Below are 21,912 nucleotides of genomic sequence, written 5' to 3'. Positions count from 1 at the left end.
AATTATGCATATGTCTTATAGTAAGTTCACAGTCCAATTAGATGAACTTTTTCTCTCTGCATCTTGAAGATATTTTCTTAACAACTTTTCCTTCTCTATTGTTGAGAAATCTGCTCTCAGTTTTAGTATCTTTCTTGTAGATAATCCATACTATTATTCTCCATATGTTATTCTCTAGTTTTATCTTAGTTACTTTAGTTACTAATAAAAGTATTTTTATTAGTACTGATGGGGGGGATACTGTGCTTTCTGAATCATGGGTTTCTTCAGTGCTAGGAAATTCTACAATACTGTATAGGTAAAATGCTGGCTCTCTAATGGGTTGTTCTCTCATTTTCTACTTGACTGGATTATTATAAAGCATAATTTAAAAACATCTTTTTTTTTTTTTTTCTTTTTGCGGTACATGGGCCTTGTCACTGCCGCGGCCTCTCCCATTGCGGAGCACAGGCTCCAGATGTGCAGGCCCAGCAGCCATGGCTTACCGGCCCAGCCGCTCCATGGCATGTGGGATCCTCCCAGACTGGGGCATGAACCTATGTCCCCTGCATCGGCAGGCAGGCTCTCAACCACTGCACCACCAGGGAAGCCCTGAAAAACTTTTTTGATTTAGTATTCTTTACCCCTTATTTTCTCTATCATATTTGCAATATATGACATAATCTAGGTAATTTCACATCTCAATTTTATTCTTTCTTTTTTGGCTTCATCTGTTTAATTTGCTGGTTAATTCTTCTGTTTGATGTCACTGGTAGCAAAAGACATTGGAGAACTGTTGGTTATTTTGGTTGGTTGGTTTCTATTGCTTCTTAATCATTATGATATCTCCAAGCTCTACACTCTCCATGTAGCTCACTCATAGCTTCCCATAGAAGATACTACCTTTAACCATATCCATATCATGCAGTTATATATTGAATTTCCTCTGTCTCTCCTTAACCAGAACATAGGTCCCATAATGCAAGGGTTATTTTTCCTTTGTTGTTTACTATAAGATGCCTAGAATTTGGAAAAGTATCTAGAATATAATTTGTGCTCAAATAATATTTGTTGAATTATTCTTGAATGTCAGCCTGTTCCATGGTATGAATTTTTCATTTGCTTGCAAACATGCTTATTTGAACTTCATCTGGAAAAATTCTAACAAATCTGTCTGAGGACTTACTATTCCAGAGAATTTTTGTTTATATTTTGAATAAGGTTGTGGATCATCTGGAACACTTTAAATAAATGTATCATATTGGTGTCCTTTGCATGTGCTTATAGTGTGAACTTTAACCCTAAACTCATATGAGTCTCCACCCCGTTTAAGGATTCTCAGAGAAAATTTTCTCATTCATCCATAACCTTGTGGCAAGTATCACCATTCTATCACTTTGAATATGTCACTTTTCTTTCCTTTTTTGCTTTTGTTTTTCCTGGTAGATTTTCACTGAGAGCTTTGATTGCATGGACCTACTGCTTTAATAAGTTGGGCTTATACCCCATCTCTTGTTTTCAGCACAACCATGAAAACTTTTCCCATTGTGACACTATGACTGGTAGTTGTCCTGTGATAGCCCCTGGCTTCAGCACCCACTTTGGATTCATATAAACACCTCATTTTTGGCAACTGAGAATTCCCCATACTTTCTTGAAATCTCATGTATGCTTTTTAAATACCATTAAAAACAAACAAAAAAACCAACCTTAGCATTTCACCATTTACATCAGTAAAGTTTTCAGGTAGTTAACTAAATATTGCTGGAATTATTTTCCAAAATTAAAAAAAAATAAGATTAGAATAAAAAACATAAAATTATAGAAAAATACATTAAGGGCCATTCTAGTTTCTATCTCTGCTCTTATCTGTATATTTCATTGTCATTATCTTAGACACATAGCACCAATGGAGAGAGCCAGCTTTCATTTTCGCCTATCACTTTCTCCCATTTGTAACACTGTTAATATTTCCCATGATGTACAACATATGAAATATTAATAAAAATTAGAATATCCATTAATCATTAAGAAGAAATATTCTTCTTTGGTGGGAGGCCAAGTTGTGTTTTCCTTGTCTCTCTTAGGATAGTGCTTAAATGTTAGAATACTTTGAAAATCTCTTCAAAGATAGAATTAATCTATCTTCTTTAATGCTCAGCGAGTCCTGACATGAATTGACTCCTTGATTGGTTGTGAATTTCTGAAATTAGTTATGCTTTGGTCATGGAAATCTTAGAACCTGTTGTAAACAAAAGGAAAGAAACAATGTTTCACTTTAGTGAATGTGATAATTAAGTTTTTCATAGGAGACAAATAATGTTAGATTTAATTGAATATAATTTTTACAAATCTCTCTAATAAGAGTCCACTGAGTTGTTAGAGTATACTTATTCCCTTTCCAAAAACAATGAAAGGCAAATAAAGGTAGCCAAATGTGTTCTACAAAGTTTACATTTAAAATAAATTCATTGTGAAATGTGTAGTCCACATCTTTTTTTTTTTAAGAGACATTTTACTCTTCACTGTGAATAAACTTCTGTTAGTATTTGAATGTTGCAGGTGAAAACAGATTTGTCTTTATTTTTATTCTTTCTATTTTACTTAATGTGCAAAGCAATGGAATAGAATATATCAGCAGATATTGTAAGTATAATATCTAAGAGTTTGGAAGTATAATTTTATTGAAATTTAAATTAAAATGTCAAACAATGCTTGGACTCTTTGTTAATTAATTGTTCACTCTCTAACTCAACAAATTGGATGTCACCATTTTTAATTAAAAAAAAAATAACATACTTAAATTCAAGTTAAAACCTCACCACTTGGGGAAAAATTTCACTTGAGTGTGGAATTGTAGGAGGTAAAGGTGTAATTTTTGATAATTCCTTCTTTATTGGTATTTCAGCAAGAAATAATAGGTTAAATTACCTCCTTATCACCTTCTTAGTGTTGCTTGTTTTTCCCTCTCCTATTCCCTGACGCTATTGATTTCAGTCAAATTACAAAATAAAACAATTAAAACAAAAAAAATTAAAAACAAATCTGTTTATGTATGGCAATATAGAATATGAAGCAAAGCATGCCAGAATTACAGAAATAAAAAATTCACTCTGAATTTGCATGATTTGTTTGTAATACACCGTTTAGATGATAGATTTATTTTTCCTACTTTAGAAATTATAACGGACAAAAGGCTTGAGTTATCCATTGTTTGTGCTGTGATATCTCAACAATTTCATAATTTGTTTTTGACAGAATTTCCTGCCTAGTAATAAATTATGACAGGGAAAAGGTAGAATAAAACTGTTAATAATTTTTTCATGTAACACTGACCAAAACTTTGAAAGAATAGGCTTTTTTTTTCCTGATAAGTGTTTTTGATTATTTTTACATTTTTTTTCCAACTCTTTATCAGTTTCCATTTATTCACTGTTCTTGATAATAATTTCTCCTAAAAATATTTTTTAAATGATAGTGACAGAATTTTCTCAATACTGACTTGCCATGTATTTTAAAATTAGGGACCAAATAAACTGTGTGAAATGATAAACAAATGGGAAGAAATTGTATCTTGATTTTATGTGATATTTCTATAAAAAATCAATATTTCTGTAACACATGTATGTGTATAAAAAATGGTAGAGGGCTTCCCTGGTGGCGCAGTGGTTGAGAGTCCGCCTGCCGATGCAGGGGACACGGGTTTGGGCCCTGTCCAGGAGGATCCCACATGCCACAGAGCGGCTGGGCCCGTGAGCCATGGCCACTGAGCATGTGCGTCCGGAGCCTGTGCTCTGCAACGGGAAAGGCCACAACAGTGAGAGACCCGTGTACCGCCAAAAAAAAAAAAAAAAAGGTAGAATATAAATCAGTTTAAAAGAAAAATATATTGTGATTTCTCATTTTTAAAGAAACTATTAAAATCCTAGAGTCCATATGCCATATAAAATACCAAAGGAATTGCATTTTAAACAGGAAATTAATATTGATAGGAACTTGTGATTGTCATGATTATTCAGTACAAGAGGATATTAGAAAGTCCATGGACTATCAATTTTAAAGAATTAATAACATGAACAGAGTATCTGCCAGCAGTGTTTTAGATTTGGAGAATATGAGGCCAAGTCAAGGCATCTGAACTTCCTCCTAAGTCTAGGATTTGATGTTCACTTGGAAATAATTTCACACGCCAACTAAAAGAACTTCTCTGAACTTCTGTAATGGGAAAACACCTGAATTCCAAAGGATAATTGGGCAACTAAACAAAATTGTTCTGTTTGAAAGGGCTTTTGTCAAAATCAATACCACAAAGGCTGCTAGTAAAGTGAAGATGATAGTTTGTTTAACAGATTCAATCTTTTCTTTTTCCATTGTCAAACAATAAGGAAATCAGCACTTTTACTTGTTACCCTTTTCTCTCAAGGGCCTAATGGACCAATTTTAGTTAGTATCCCTCTATTAAGGAAATAGTTATATTATAGTGACTGTGCTAAAGGCTGGGATATTATTTATTTTTACATGGACTTGGTATGAAAAAAAATTCCACTGTTAGAAAGAGATCATGAGATGACTGGACAGATAGATGGAAAGAGTGAGAGAAAAGCTGAGTGGAAGAGTCAGAAGACAGATTGATTTATAGTTATCTAAATTATAATAGATACAATGTTATAAAAAGTTAAACACTTAAAAAAAAGTAACGGTAACACATCTTTAAAAATGTGAATAGAGGGCTTCCCTGGTGGCACAGTGGTTGAGAGTCCGCCTGCCGATGCAGGGGACACAGGTTCGTGCCCCAGTCCAGGAAGATCCCACATGCTGCGGAGAGGCTAGGCCTGTGAGCCATGGTGGCTGAACCTGCATGTCCAGAGCCTGTGCTCCACAACGGGAGAGGCCACAACAGTGAGAGGCCCGCGTACTGCAAAACAAAAAACAAAACAAAAAAAACAACACAAAAAAATGTGAATAGAACATCTGCCAGTGGTTAGTTGGATTTGGAGAATGATTTGAGACAAGGTCTAGATATCTGTCTTTCTCTTCTAAGTTATTAACATTAGACATGAATACTTTTTAAGAATATTATAATAAAATATTAAGAAATGTCTCTGCAAAGGACTATGGGTGCTGTTAGTACTAACTTGCATTTTGTTAAGCCCATTTTGAGATACCATGTATACTGAAATTACTTAGTCTGGGATGAGAGTAGATATCTGTAGCTATTTTCCTAAGAAGTAAATCCAAATAAAATAAGAAAATTATTAGGTACAAGTGAAACTACTAATGAAAACATCATTGAATAATATATTTTTAGTAACTGTTTTTGAAATCTATCTTAAGTGTAAAAGTAAAATCACATGTACAGTTAACATACAGTTTTCTTCTGGCTTTGGACTAAATACTTATTTCTCAAGTACAAAGTCACTGTTCCTACCAAAATAGATTCACTTTCCTTAGATATGTCATATTTTCCCATTTTATCTTCTTAGGATATATTCATTCACAACAGAGTCATTAATTCTGTTAAAAATATAAACACTGTCATTTTGTATAAAAACCCTTGAAGTTTTTCTATCTGTGGAAGTGTTTTGGTTTATAGAACTTGGTCTGCCAAGCTAAGACTCTTAAAATAATCATTTGGAGACATTTAAACCTTTGTCACTGTCTGTTCTATATTATCATGGCTTAATCGTAGCAAGGAAACCCTTTGAAGGATGTTCAACGAGGACCTTAGATGAAATCCAGTGTCTCATCACCCTCTAGCCATGCAACCACTAGAAAGCCTAAATATTTGTGATGCTTTGTATATTAATCCTTCCAAAGGGCATTGTACTTCTTCCTTCAGGGGCCAGATGTGGATTAACTTAAAAATTATTATAAAATATGTTAGACATAGTTGGGTAGATCGATTTTTTTGAAAAGAACAAGTATAATTTTGACAATTTTGCACAATAATTTAAACATTGATAGTGAATTAAAGGAATATTTATAATACATGAAAATAAAGCTTCATAGAGCTCTGTTTCTGGTTATAGAGGCATGGAATTAGGTACTTCCTCTATATAGAAAACAGATAAAACTGGAGTGCATTATTTAAAACAATTATTTTAGTACACTGGTTAACAGTAGAGAATTATTTACTCATGAAAAACTGCTACTGCTTCTGATAAATACGGCATATTTGTCACCTTTCCCCATCCCCTCCCCCACCAGGTTCAGATGTTACAGATCAGCTGAATATTCAAAGAGTAGATTTTGGAATTGTGAGAGCCATAGAGAGGCTGAAATAATCTCTGACCACTCATAGACTCTGCATGTTCATGAGAAAGCCCAAAGCCCAGTGAAGAATAGAAGGCCTGAGGGTAATTATGAATGTGACACAGCCTTGAATATGCTTCTTGCTCATTCTCAGTTGGAAGGGCAGTGGCCTGTAGTCTTAATGGTTCAAGGCACCACATATAATCACAGGCTAAGAGTAAACACTATAAAAGCATAGGAAATCTTTAGGGAGCTAGACAGAGTGACAAAAGTTAAAGACAGACAGATAAACAGAGACAAGCTGAGCATAGAAATCAGAACCAATGGTTGCTCACGATGCTGTAGGAAGATTTTACAGTCTGATTGCAGTCAAGTTAATTACCTCCTAAAGTAAATTTAAACAAATAAAAAAACCCATCAGAGGAATAAAAGAATCCAGAGCTGCTACATACTAATATACACTCTGCCCAATTTTCAAACCAAATTACTGGACAGGAAAAAACTGAGTGTTAAATACTTGGGAAAAAAATTTTAAATAATTTTGAATAATTAATAAATGGTCTGTTTTTTTTTTAATTAAAATGCATATGACTTTTAAAGAAAACACTTTGATTGGGTTTATATGCACTGGATGTTACAGCAACCATGCAAAAATTAATATATGAAGCTATACTATTAAAAATACAGATTTTAAAGCAAGTTGGTCAAAATTAATTTGAAATAGATTTTGATGGTTACTACAAAATAATCGCTACACTTTCCAGGGTGGGTGTAGAAGGAAATAGCTTGAGATCTCACAGTCTACTTGTATAATAGAACATTCACACAAATCCCCACAAATCCCTACAAATTTTATTTCCTACCCAAGGAATTGTTGCTATTTTCCTGCTTTCCTGAAATTTTGCTTGCTCTTAAATAACATTCCATTTTTCATAAATTATTTTTAGTTTTATTGACGTATAGTTGAATACAATATACTGCACATATTTAAAATTTGACATATTTTTAGATATCCATACACCTGTAGAAACATCACTAGAATCAAAATGTCAACATAGCGGTTTTGGTCAATCACCTACAAAAATTCTCAAGTCCCCTTGTAATTCAGGTAATCACTGCTATGATTTCTGCCACTATCTTTCAGTTTGAATTTTCATACAATCTGTACTCTTTTTGCATAGATTCTATCACTCAGCATAAATATTTTGAGATTCATCATATTGTTGTATGTATCAATATTTTAATCATTTTTAATTTCTGAGGGATATCCTCTCATGGATAAACCACAATTTGTTTATGGTGGGAGTTTTGAGATAATCTTACATAACTTAGCTGGATATAAAATTGTTCCTTATGAGTAACCATTCTTTCATTTTATTTATCTAAACAGTTAAATAACACAAATTGTCAGTGTGGATTTTTGATTGAATTAACCAAAGTTTCACATGAGCAGGTTGATTCTGAAATGTTTACACAAATTAATATTGCCAGGGTTCTGTTCTTTAGCTGTTAGGTAAAAATAATAATTTTGTCAGAGTATTTTTATTTTATTTTATTTTTATTTTATATTGGAGTATAGTTGATTAACAATGTTGTGTTACTTTCAGGTGTACAGCAAAGTGATTCAGTTATGCATGTAGCTATTCTTTCTCAAATTCTTTTCCCATTTAGTTTGTTACATAATACTGAGTAGAGTTCACTGTTCTATACAGTGTCAGTGTTTTTAATTCATGCAGATTATATTTTAGTTACAAAGTAGTTGCACATAATCTTGCATGAGGAGCATTATTAATAAAACACCTATTTACACAACCAAATTGGCCAATAGAGATTGTGAAATCTGAAATTTGAATGGAAATGCATCTCACAATTCAGAACTGTTCCAAATAAGGGCAAGGTTAACCTACTGGCAAAAACTTACCTTTGGATCATTAAACTAATTTGAATAATCATGAAATACAATCACTAATTGTGTATAACAATAACTCCAGTGATGTCTGAGGGAGGGTAATTAGTTTTATTAAGTTAATTAAAGCATTTGTGAACCCCTTTTTTTTTAAGGAAATGTTTCATCTCTTGTTCAGTTAATAGGAAAAGGAAAAAGGAAGTAATTTTAGGTGGCTTTCCATTAAAGAAAGAGCGTGATGTGACCCAAGGAAAAGAGAAGGGATGGCAGCCTAAGTGACATGTCTAATATCAGACTGTTGTAAGTTATAGTGCAATTAAAATTCAAAATATCCTTTATTTCTTTATCTCTAAATGATGTACCAGGTTTTCTTATACTAATATTAAATATACTATCTCCTTTTTCATATCTAATCATTTTCTTGTTGAATGAACCATAGGCTATATCACTACCCATATATTCTATATACACAATATTAAGTTTTCAGATACCTGGTAGAACTGCAAAGATATTAAAAGTTGAACTTTCCTCAATTTTTAAATCATGTAATTTATCTTTAAACTTGCCTTTGTTTTATGAATTGAATATGCTTCATCAAAATTATAAATAAATTCTTAGTTACTCCATGTATATAATGATGAACTTTATGGAAACAGTATAAATACTGATTCTAAATTGATACCTTTGATAAAAAAACTTTTTAGATTAATTACTATTAAATTTCCTTTTTCTTTGCCTAGTAAAGCTATATGACCTCATTCTTCTATATATGATTGAATAGTTTAATTCCATATTACATTTTAAGAGATATTCCAAATCAGTACTTTGATGCATAAGAATTGGAAATACCAGATTTTCAATTGACTAATGTTTAATATCTCTATTGTAAAAAAGTGTTTATGATTAGCATGAACATTAATCAGGCAGTTGTCAATTTCCTCAAGGTGTAAATTGCTACTTAAGGTTCAAAAGTAAAACAAGATGTCTAAAAGTACTGGTTGGATATCATAATGGTGCCTTTTTCATGTCACTGTAGAAACATGTCAGAAAATTATACCACTGTTGAATTTTCTAAACTTGATCTACAGATAAAGGAAGCTTGCCTCTCTTTTTATAATACTATAGCAATATTATTCACTTTCAAAAATATGAACCTAAATTCCCTTCAGTAAACATTCAGAGCAAATATACACTCAGGGGTATTTGAACAGGCCCTAAGTGGTACTGTTAACTGGCAGTGGCACAGGTAGAAACTAGCTCTCCCCTGATGTTAAGCATATCCTATTTTTCTTTTATATCAGTCAATATTTTTAAGTATTAAACTTTTCTGCAGTAGCTTTGATGAAACACTCCTCAGTGATTCCAAATAGATTAGCAAAGAAATATAAATATGTGTGTCTGTCCAACTTCTAACTTATTTTAGTCAGAAGAAAATTCAAATGTAAACCAGGTCCTGACAAAACCAAGAGTTTTTAAATAACCCAATTCATTCTTAGTGTTCCCCCAGGGATCTACCCTCTTTACCATATAACTCCTAATTTGTTTGAAAACCACCCAACCTTTAGTTCCTAGCTGCTATATTTCATTGCTGGATACAGCTGTGGGGTAAATCAAACATCAAATAGACTGTAATTTACCCACATTTACATTGGTGTACTTTTACTGCAAGGTTATACAGATGTCATGGAATTACTTGATTAGCGTTCTTTGAGGGTAATACCTCAGTGCAAAGCCATGAAGCTGAACTAAATCAATCAAATTTGGTTGACATAAAAATGAACTTGATTGAACCCTATAGAGTAGTGCCTATGACAAAATTCAGAAAAGGAAATCAATGGAAAATATATTATTTTGTATTTTACTGTGAATAATGTTATTTTGAGGTTGAATTTATCATACCTTTTTTACTGCCAAAGAAAATTCTTACCAGCCCTGGCATAGACTTCAGGAGGTAGTGGTGATTATGTGCCTGCAGTGTTTGTGGAACATTTGCGGATCAAAACTCTTGGAGATTAGAAAAGCCAGAGAATGGCAGAATCATTTAGAACAAGAATCTCTAATTCATATTTATATAATCTCATATGCTTGTTTTTCTTTGTATACTGGCTCCGTTCTCATTTCCAACAGAATTTGTCAACTGATGGAACTCACTGCTCCAAATTTTACATATTAGAAATTCCAACAGAGGCAATCTCAGCTTCAGTTTAGAAGTTTCCAGGAAAAGACTCCCACACCCAGTTAACTATCCCACACCTAATCAACTATCCCCAATAAACAGAGAGTTAAATCAGAAATTAGCAGGTTATATAGGAAATATATTTAGAGCAGGAAGAAAGCACAATTACCACACTGAAGATACTGCTCCTCCAGAGATGAAGGAATATGGGGTAGAAAAAATAAAAAGCATTTGCTCTAAAAGGGGGCGGGGCGGATAAAAAGTGAAACAGTTATGTACACCGTTGCTACTACAAGTTGAATCCACAGCTCAAATATACAGTACTTGTCAATTCTTTCTAGTAACACTTTTAATTATTTTCAGTCAAACTTTTGTTTTCCATTCTCCTCAAGAGATAAATTTGAAATCTTTCCTTATATTCATTCCATCTTTACCATTCTTTTTGGAGTTTTATGTGCATCCCTCTTTACAGAAAATGAGGAAATAAGCTAGAACAGTGTTAATCAAAAGTGTAACTGCCATTTGCCACATACATTGTTTCTTTCCTTCCAGTATACCTCCCAACATTAACCTGGTCCTTTTCAGTTGTAGAGATTAATGAGAAGTTAATTTTCTTGAACCAAAGGAAGTAGTAAAATAGATTGCACATCACCAAAGTTACCTTAAAATCATCCTGCAACTGATAAGACCACTCTGAGAATCTGCCTCTCCAGATACAAATACCTGTACTTTTATTTGTCACTATCAGCCTCACTTTTTGTTATGGTGGTTTAGTCCATGTATCTCCTTAGCTACTTTTATTCTTCTCTTTAGATTCATGTGAGCGTGTGGGTATGTGGTTGTGTATGCTACATGCTTTGTCTTGATCGCTCATGCCATTTCTAATCATAAAACTTTTAGGTTGAGAGTCCGCCTGCCGATGCAGGGGACACGGGTTCGTGCCCCGGTATGGGAAGATCCCACATGCCGCGGAGCGGCTGGGCCCATGAGTCATGGCCTCTGAGCCTGCGCGTCCGGAGCCTGTGCTCTGCAACGGGAGAGGCCACAACAGTGAGAGGCCCGCGTACCGCAAAAAACAAACAAACAAACAAACAAAAACTTAGTTTGGTCTTGTGTTACTTAAAATATGTTTTGAGGAGCAGCAGCCTAACGATCACCTGGGACCTTATTAGAAATGGAGACTATCAAGTCTTACTCCAGACCTACAAAGTCAGATTTTAATAAAATCCACACGTGAATTGGAGACACATTAACTTGGGGGCTGAGGGAGGAGAAATGTCGACACTCTTCTATCACCTTCTCAGAAAGTTATCTATTAACAGAGCCCACTTTGTCAATACCTATCTTATGTGATCCTACTTCTATTTTCCAAGAGTGTATCTTTCTTCAAATCTTCAAAATTTCTTACCTGGATAATTATAGAAGGCATCTTAATTTCCTGGTGATAGTAATCTAATTTCCCCAAATCATTTCACTCCATTAATTCCAGCATGATGTCACTAAATATTATCATTAATTGATTGATGGATTACATTGTGAAAGTACAACTTATCATAATTAGAAATTATATTTTTCAGTAACTTTCAGGTGAAAAGATTGAATGCCCTTTATTAGCAGACACATCCTTCATTATCTTACCCCTTCCTAACTTTTTTTTTTTTTTTTTTTTGCGGTACGAGGCCCTCTCACAGCTGTGGCCTCTCCTGTTGCAGAGCACAGGCTCCGGATGCGCAGGCTCAGCGGCCAGCGGCCATGGTTCATGGGCCCAGCCGCTCCGCGGCATGTGGGATCTTCCCGGACCGGGACGCGAACCCACATTCCCTGTATCAGCAGGCGGACTCTCAACCACTGCGCCACCAGGGAAGCCCCCCTTCCTAACTTTTAAAACCCGTCCCCTTGATGCAATTTCCAGAAGGTTTCAAGTTATTTCATCCTGTGAATCTGCTTCTGCTAGTCCCATTACATGACAGTCTTTATTTCTCAAAGATACCTTTTTACCTCACTAATGCTCCCTAATCCACCAAGATTTAATTCTAGTGTCACATTAGCAATGACCTTAGTAAACTTGATATACCATTTCCCAGTGTACCAACAGCAAGTTATTAGAATTTCTAAAGGATAGTATTTGCTTATTATTCTTCATCTAGGAAATTCATATTTATTTAGAACAGAAGGTAATTGCATGGTTTTCTTTTCATCCTAAGTCACATCATAAATTGAGCTTATCACAAAATCGATGATCAGAAAATGCATGCATGAGTGAAAACATGTTTTTTATAATAACTGGACATTGTTTTTTTCTGTGCTTGGGAATTTAGTCAGGTATTACTAGGTATACTTAAAGTGACTTTAACGATCTCTCTCGGTAACCACACCCTTGTGTAATCTCCTCCTGTTGCAGTGAGTTGAGTTGGCTGTCCTGCTTTGCTTATAAGCAATAAAATATGGCAAGAGGGATGAGATATCATATCTGTGATTGGGTTACATAAGATTGTGACCTGTAGGGTGGCCAAAATAGCTCAGTTGGGAGACCATTAGTCTGAAGATTGTGACTTGTGTCTTTCTAAGACTCCCTATTGCTTTCTGACTACCGCAGTTTGATGAAGCAAGCAGCTGAGTTAGAGAGGCCCATGTGACAAGGAACTGAGAGTAGTTCACAGCCAAGAGTCGAATAGAAACTGAGGCCAACAGTCCAGCAGTCTCTAGGAACTGAATTCTGTCAGCAACTATATAAACTTAGAAAAGTGGGTCCTTTCCCACACCAAACTTTCAGTTTAGAGTCCAGCCCTGGATGACAAACTCATTGCAGCTTGTGAGAGACTAAAGCAGAGGATGCAGCTAAGCTGTTCCCAGATTCCTGACCCATAGAAGCTGTGACATAATAAATGTGTGTTTTTGTAAGATGCTGATTTTGTGGTATTTTGTTAATGCAATCATAGATGGCAAACAAAAATTCTCTAGAGCATTACCTTACCTAAAAAGTGTGAGGCCCAAAATAATTCAGAAATGATACTCTAATGATATACAATATTTCAGATACATTTGGAGTTAGGGGAAACTGTTATTTACTTTAATTCCAGTCATGGATGCCTTGGATCCTGACAGGAATTATGTGTTTAAACATGTAGTCTTATGGTTGTACCTGGCATGGGCAAAGATACCACTTCCCCTGATCTTCTACATATATGAGACTTTGTTATTGCTCTTTAGGCATTAATGATATTTTGCCATTAGTCTTACTTTGATATTATTGAATTATAAATCTAATGATTTAAGTCACTTGTTCTCAAACATTTTCTTTTCATAAACTGTTGGTTTCTCAGGAACCAGAATAATTAAATATTATTGAGGATCCTGAAACATTTATGTAGATTATCTCTAGCAATAGTTACTATATTAGAAAGTAAAACTAATAATTAAAATATTGATTTCTAGTTGATTTAAATATAACAATAAGCTTATTTCCTGTAAACATAGATAACATTTTTCTTTTCCTAAAGATGGCTGTATTTTTAAAAATAAAAGAATTGATAATAGTAGTATCTCTTTACATTTTTCAGATCTCCCTTAGATAATGCTTAATATAAGAAATCTGGATTATCAAAAGTATTTGCATTTCATCACATATTATTACAGCCTCTGAAAACGTTCACTGACACTACTGAGTGAATGAGAGCAAAAAGATAATGTCCTACTATTATTATGTATATAGTTTTGAACTTTTGGACCCACTGAAGAGTCTTAGGGCCATTAAAGACTAACAAGACCACACTTTGAGAGTTATTGATTTAACTAATCATCTATTTTCTCTTTTGTTCTGAAAACAATAAAAAAGGATAATTACAAAAATGATAAATATTTTAGAAAATATTTTAGAAAATTATATCACCAAGTATAAAAACCTGTACGACATAATGAAAGTCTCCTTTCAGTTTAATATTAATTGGCATGCTTTGTTTAACTAAACATCATACTAGTCTACAATATTATCAACCAGTTTAAGCTTTGTCATCTTGCTCTCCAGGATAGAAAGAGGAATCTTCAGATGTGCTGAAAGACAAACACAGAAGTACTCTGTGGTCTCTTTTCTTTTCAATTTAGAAACTAGATTAGAAAAACATTGGATAAGTGATGTAGTTGGATGTGTTAAGTAATTCTAGAGAAACAGAACGAATAGGATAGTTATATAGATAAATGAGAAGAGACTTTTTAAGGGAACTGGTTTATGGAGACTGAGATGTCCCACAATCTGGTATCTGTAATCTGGAGACCCAGAAAACCTGGTAATGTAATTCATCTTGAGTCTGTTGGCCTGAGAAACGAGGAAGTTGATGCTGGACCTCCCAGTCCAAGGTTGAAGGCCTGAGAACTGAGAATGTGGGGGGGAGAGCTGAGGGTGGAGGAAATGATGTCCCAGCTTGAGAGGGATAGAGAATTTCCCCTTTCTCCACTTTTTTGTTCTGTTTGGGCCCTCAACCAATATGATGATGCCTGCCCACATTGATGAGGGTGGATCTTCTTTACTTAGTCTAATAATTCAAATGCTAATTTGTTCCTGAAACACCCTCACAGGCATATCCATTCAAGTTGACACATAAAATTAACCACTACATTGGATAATAACACATATGTTATAGATCCTGGTGATTTCCACTTACATTTCTAAGTTGTTCTTTAAGACATAATTCTGGTAACTTGAATACTTAGCCTCATAATTCATACTTAAAATAAAAACTTTGAAAATGAGACATTACTGGAGCATTCATCTTTTGATAATCTTCTAAGTCTCAGTTTTTGGTTTTTTTAGGTATTAACAAGAATAGTTTTATTTTGAATGTCTGGTTAAACTCTCAGTAATTTTCTGTTCATGTATCTTGACATATTACTATTATTACTATTACTACTATACATAGCTCAAGGAGAAAGTACATTTCTTTGAAGATTGTTCAACCTGATACTAAAAGTATGGTAAAGCCAAAATACAAACAAGGTTATACTGTATTGAACATATTAGAGCCCACTGTAATTATCACTAGGGACCTAATTTGCTCTTGAATACATTCATTTAACTCACATTCAAACAGATTGGAAGACATTCATTTTCATACTTCTTTGTCCAGGAATATTTTCTGCCAATTGTATCACTCATTTGTTTTCATACATTAGATTGAAAAGTTTGCTTTTAAGAAAAAATCATGAAATCTATGCTTATTATTTTAATTAAGGAATTTAAGTCCAATTCTTAATCTCTGACTAAAAGTTTATCAGCTAGTGTGACTGATAACGTTCCTTTGATCGTCATTTTACAATGGAATGAATTACCTTGTTCTGGCAGTGAGAAACAATCTGCTATTCTAAAATATTGTACCTGAAATCTACTATACTTGCTATTTCTTTGGTTGCATTCCAGAAGTCCAATATGTTCTCTCTGCATAAAGTAATTAATGAAGCAAATAAATATCTCAGAACTTGTGTTCAGGTAACATAGACAGTTATGATAATATCAAAAGGATAATTACATAAACATTCACTAAGAGAATAGAAATAACTGTTCAAGCAACCCAGACACTTGTCAAATATTTATCTTAATTCACTGTGAATTATATACTCAAAATTAAACATAGCCATGTTTATGGGTACTTCTTAGATATGTAGTCCACAAGTTTAAACACGTATTAACACAAATAAAAAAAAAACAATGACTGAAGGCAAATAAGAGAAACAAAATGAAAAAACGTTGTGGGAGAAGGTTTAATAAGATATATCTTAAATATTGAAGTTGAAATTGCTGTAAAGGGCATTTGCATTTTAAATACTTTTAATTTTTGAAAATAAGTTTAATTTATAATTAGAGCAGCATTGGATTGTCTCCATGTTGAAAAGTAGACAAATTTAGGCTCAATATATAATATCAAGTGTGAATATTTTATTGCCTAAGATTTTGATTAGTTCTGACATTGTTATCAAACATGGTCTAAATATGTTTGATTTTGTGCACATGTTATATTTCCAAATTATAATTTAAAATAAGAGAGAAAAAAATGACTACTGAATGAATCATATACTTAATTAATAAAGCACATTTGAAAATACCCATATGGCAAATTATGTGTATTTTATATAAAACCTTCAAGTAATTAAGTATATTTTCAACATTTATGTTTTGAAAATTAAAATTTGATTCCATTTCTATCAAACATACAACTCATGGTATAGGCTGTTAATCCATGTAATATGATGAGAGATATAATATTTTTCTATCTCTCTTCTCTCCTACTTTGTCTAGGCTGCAACTCAGAATCTGCATGAAAAATTATGTTTTCATATTAGAGAGATCTCAAATCCCCTATATCATAATAGTTATTGTTAATACTATGTGAGTCTAAATATTTTAACCCTGCTATAGTTAAGATTTTTCATAATTTGAAAATTTGGCCTACAAATATACACACAGAGAAAAATATTGAATGAAAATTATATAGAAGCTGAGAATCTGGAAATGTCAGAGCATCTGGAAGTTGAATCAATATTTTAGTTGTACCAGTCTAATCAAAAGGATTAGGGCAGGAACCTCAGCTTGCCAGGAGGGCCTCCTCAGTAGGTGTTCCTCTCAGTAGGAGTCTTGCAGCAGTTCTTGTAAACCTATATAGCTCTGGTGAGCTCTCTTCCACCCAGGTAACAGCTGAGGTGGAAAGGAGATAAAATACAGAATCTACAGGTGTGGAAACTACCCTTGATTAAAAGCCTCACATTCCACAGGAGCCATAATCTTTTGTACCAGCTCCATAGAAAGACCTTTCATGGACTGTACAAGGTACATGCCCAATTATGAGTCTCTACACTCAGAGGAACCTCACAGTAGGGCTTCCTATCAAGTATTGTCCCTTGGTTTAAGTCAGCCTTCAATTAAGCAGTCGTTTTACTGTAAGCAGTGTTGCTTAGTAACTTAGTTGACAAATAGCGTCCTTCCCCGTTTCTAGGGAAACAAAGCTAGGAAATTTAACTGAAAATAAAATTCTCATGCAGAAGAGGAACAATTTTGTTAACTCTCTGCCAACACCATTAAAATGTAGATACAAAAGCCTTGCTGACGCTCTTAATTGTTTAGCTCTTTCTGTGCATCAAGATAATAAATTGGAAAGTCATTAGCAAATACAGAGTAACCATTGGCCGAGGCCTATGTAACAAACATTTATATAGGGTTTCTTCTTAAAATTAAGCAGTAGGTGTGGTCCACCCTAATTCTATGTTGACGTAAGACATTATGTGGTCAATTAACTATGTATTTTGTCACACTGGATTCATACACATTACACTGTAGCCCTAAAAATCCCTATCAACAAGAGTTGTTTTCATTGACATGAAAACCAAAGAAAGAAAATTTGAAGATGAAAAGTATGCTCAATGTGGAGCATCTGCTTAAAATTCAAATAAAGATTGGAAACAGAATAGAAGCAGCAACAAGAAACCACACACAAAAACATCGAGGAAGATCGCAAACTACTGATGCCAGGCAGCTATTGTGAGAATTATGAAAATGAGGAAGGTTCTAAAGCACCAGCAGTCACTTGGAGAAGTACTGACCCAGCTGTCCTCAAGATTCGAGACTCGGGTCCCAGTAATTAAGACATGCATTGACATTCTGATCGAGAAAGAATATTTGGAGTGAGTGGATGGTGAAAAGGACAACTACAGTTACTTGGCTTAACCCTCCTAGAAGGGTCTGACCACGGGCACAGCCCCTCGTCCCATGGGAAGGATGGAGAGGAGTCGGCAGCGGCTGCGCCACCCGTAATTTTTTTTTTTTTTTTGGTTTTGAAACTTTAATGAGAAAAAATATATAATACCGAGCTCAAGAACACTGTGTGTTTGGTGTGTCACTGGCCCAAGGGTTGGGGATACACAGGATAGAAGTAGCAAACAGGATATACGTAAACAAAGATACACACGCTCGCAATGAAAAACCGGGGCTGGACACGCTTTTAAGTCTCAGTTTCCTCATCACTCAGCAGCATGTTGGGGATCCCACAGCTGATGGGGAACAGATGTCCTGACTCTGGGCACTGCAGGTGCCCTCCAGCACATTCACCTCCAGCCTTTGTGCACCTCGACCAGATGCAAGGTGTTGGCAGCCTCCAGAAGCTCCGCCCACTCCACTTTGGGTACCGTAGGAGCCACGAAGTCGGGGTTGAACTCCACAGGGTTGATGCGGACCCCGGGGTCCTGGAGGCACAGGGGGAAGCCACGGAGCCCCACCCCCGCACATGCGAGCTCAGCAGGCATTTATTAGTGACCTTAGGGAGAGCTACTTCAGTGGTAAGTGGAATGAGATTGCAGTGGGTTGAGATGTGAATGGGAACTGAGGTAGTGAACATTATGACAACAGGTATGTGACGGTGATACGCAATAAAGCATAGTAAGCTTAAATTCAGTATTTTATAAGGGATGAAATCTGAGTCTTAAAAAATTGATGGAAAGAATATCAGTTAAAACTGTTCAAAATAAAGATTAACTGTTAAGAATGGGGTAAATTATACTTTAAAAATTTGCAGATTATTACAAATCCCTAATTCGAAAATTAATATGGGGTATTGTATATAGGGGTCGAGCAAAGAGTGTAGATTTGATAGAAAGTGAATGCTTTGTGGATAGTTTTTAGTTTAACTAAATTTTAATAGGCATTGTTTAGTGTTAGAATTCTAATTACATACAATTTCTAACTACATATATACATTAAAAATTTATTTACCATTTAACTCATAAAAGCCTCTGGGAAATGAATTTTATATTTGGTTCTTAGCAATATAAAAATGCTACAGATTATACACATTTGAATTTCTCAAGAAGTATGCAAGTAAGTATGAAAAGATATATACAGTAAAAGAATGGCAAAACCATTAAATTTTGAATACATATGCAAATATTCTTTAATGAAAAAAATAATGGTTTATGTATTTTGGTTTTTTATCTAGGTAAAGCTTTTGAAATTAATTTTAAGTATATTCACCTTGGCTATAAATAATCACTCAACTTTGAATTTTTTTTTTATATATAAGATATAGACATTGTTTAGTGTTAGAATTCTAATTACATACATATTTCTCAAGTCATTGAGGAAAATCTAGTTTTAAAAAATTAATATTTAAGCCACTGAATATTTTATAAAATGATAAAATCAATAGTAGGGTAGGTTGTGTATGCATGGGGACAGGGGTTTATGAGAACTCTGAGCTTTATGTTCAATTATGCTGTGAACCTCAAACTGCTCTAAAACAACAAAATTTATTAATTAAAAAATCAATAGAAGATGGTAATGTCAGTGTGCTCTCATTGTCAGTGTAAAATGGAAATACTGTTAAAGGAAATACTTATAAAGCTAAGTTGAATAATTTTCCATGTTAGAAATACTACTGAGTATCATGTAAACCAATATTTAAGAAGAAAAAATTTAGATAAATATCACAATGTATAAAATTTTAAAAACTAATTCACATGTATTGTTAAGAATACTTCTATGTTTCTATGCATATCATATGTTCAGTATTTAATTTTATTATTCAAATTTCACACATAAATTAATTTTAAACACATCAAGGGTACATTAAGAAACACATTAAAGCAGATTATATACATGCAACTCTTTCTGTTGACTTATGAAGTCTTTGCACAAAAGCCATTATTTTAAAATTACTCTGTATGACTTTGAAGAGCTCAAACACTTAGCCTAATATAGAAAATCAAACCACTGATAATGAAGAAACACAGTAAAGATCAGCTTAAGTAACACCTCAACTTGGAAGTCTAGTCTGAATTCTCCAAGCAAACTTAAATATATTCCTATTAATTCTTTTTGTTTGTCCCTATAGATCCTTCCCTTAATATTTCTGTTAGAGAATTTTCAAAATATTAATATTTTGAAAGAATGAATGTAAGACTGAGGACAACAAATCTGATTCGAAAATGTTTTTTGTTGCTGTTTTTTTTTGTTTGTTTGTTTTGTTTGTTTGTTTGTTTTTGTGGTACGCGGGCCTCTCACTGTTGTGGCCTCTCCCGTTGCGGAGCACAGGCTCCGGACGCACAGGCTCAGTGGCCATGGCTGATGGGCCCAGCCGCTCTGCGGCATGTGGGATCTTCCCGGACCGGGGCACGAACCCGTGTGTCCCCTGCATCGGCAGGCGGACTCTCAACCACTGCGCCACCAAGGAAGCCCCAGAATTCCTCTTTTTTACATACTTTATACATGTTTTCATTTTTCAGATTTGCTTCCAATTTTTACAGGCTCTGTTTTATTAAATATTCTTTATTTTACTCGTCTTTCTCAGTTGTATTTCATATCTACAAGAAAAATATAATAGGATGGCTTTCATCCTCAATAATCACTTTTATTTGAACTAACTCAATTCATATAATAGATGAGATACTGGTGTCTTTCTGAAGGAGGAATATTTTGTAAAAATTACATTTTGTTACAACAAGATATAATATCTTTCATGACAATCTTCCTATATCCCCTATATTCACCTTATTTCAGGTGACACCTCATTGCATTATACGTGGGTTGATAGATCTTTAAATGTGCTTATTTTTCAAATATTTATATTCTTTTGATAGGAAAACATTCTTCAAACATATAATTCATGTTATAAAATCGAAACAATTACCATGGCCAACTTTGGTTTAAGAACAAAAGAGCAGGAATAGAATGAAAGTTTCTATGAATTTATTTTAGGTTTATTAGGAATAGTATTAGGAAAAAAAAATTGGCCCACTGTCTAAAGGATGGAAAAATAATTGCTGTGATTTACTTCTAAATGATTAAATGTTATGCTCCATATATTAGTTGTATCATTAGGCTGGTTTCTGCTTCAGAATTCATAGTATTTTGAACAGAAATGATTAAAGAGGTTATTAGTAAATCTACAAAGAACAGGGCACACTGTGTTTAAACATTACCCTATCATCTGGGCTACAAATGTTCAGCATCATTATGCTTCCACAATAGCAATTTACTGTAACACTGAAGAGTAAGTAATCAATATAGGAAGGTAGGGCTTGTTACAGTTACGGAAAAAGAGTACAGCCTCTTCTGTTCCAACCTTTGCAAAATCAGTAAGCAGTCCTATTTGTAAGGCAGCCTGTTAGTCTCATTCTCGATGTCAGTGAAAGGTATGAGCTACAATTACCAAGCTAAAAACTGTTCCAGTGTTCACCTCACTGTTTGCAAAACGTGATTTGATTTGTAACTCAATGAGAAATAAATTTAAGATGCATCACTCTAAAAGAAACATCACTTGAAATCCTGATTGTAAATATTAAAATGCTGAACATGTGTAGGTGCTTAAACTAATGCTGGAAGTATTAAAACAAGAAATAAATCATCAAGCCTAAAATATATATTATCTAATGAAAAATATTCTAGTTTACTCTTTGCCATATCTTCCAATCAATAGAGTTGGTTTTCAGTTTGGAAACTTTCAACTGGATAGTTATATCACTTACACTGGTAAATACCACTGTGTGGCATGATAAATAATGGGTCTAAAAGTCACTGCCGTAAAGCATAGAATGCGTGATTTTTATTTGAAAAGGTCTTGGAGAT

The 21,912-nt window shown here is 34.0% G+C and overlaps 1 pseudogene; it reads right to left on the bottom strand.

Moving 5' to 3' along the window:
* Positions 1 to 18,108: 18,108 nt before the first annotated feature.
* On the bottom strand, positions 18,109 to 18,688 carry LOC137224322 (multifunctional methyltransferase subunit TRM112-like protein pseudogene; annotated as a pseudogene).
* Positions 18,689 to 21,912: the final 3,224 nt, after the last annotated feature.

This window comes from Pseudorca crassidens, chromosome 5, assembly GCF_039906515.1.
Source record: "Pseudorca crassidens isolate mPseCra1 chromosome 5, mPseCra1.hap1, whole genome shotgun sequence".
Classification (NCBI taxonomy): domain Eukaryota; kingdom Metazoa; phylum Chordata; class Mammalia; order Artiodactyla; family Delphinidae; genus Pseudorca; species Pseudorca crassidens.
Note: the sequence above shows the minus strand (reverse complement) of the source record. Positions and strands in the feature narration are given on the sequence as shown.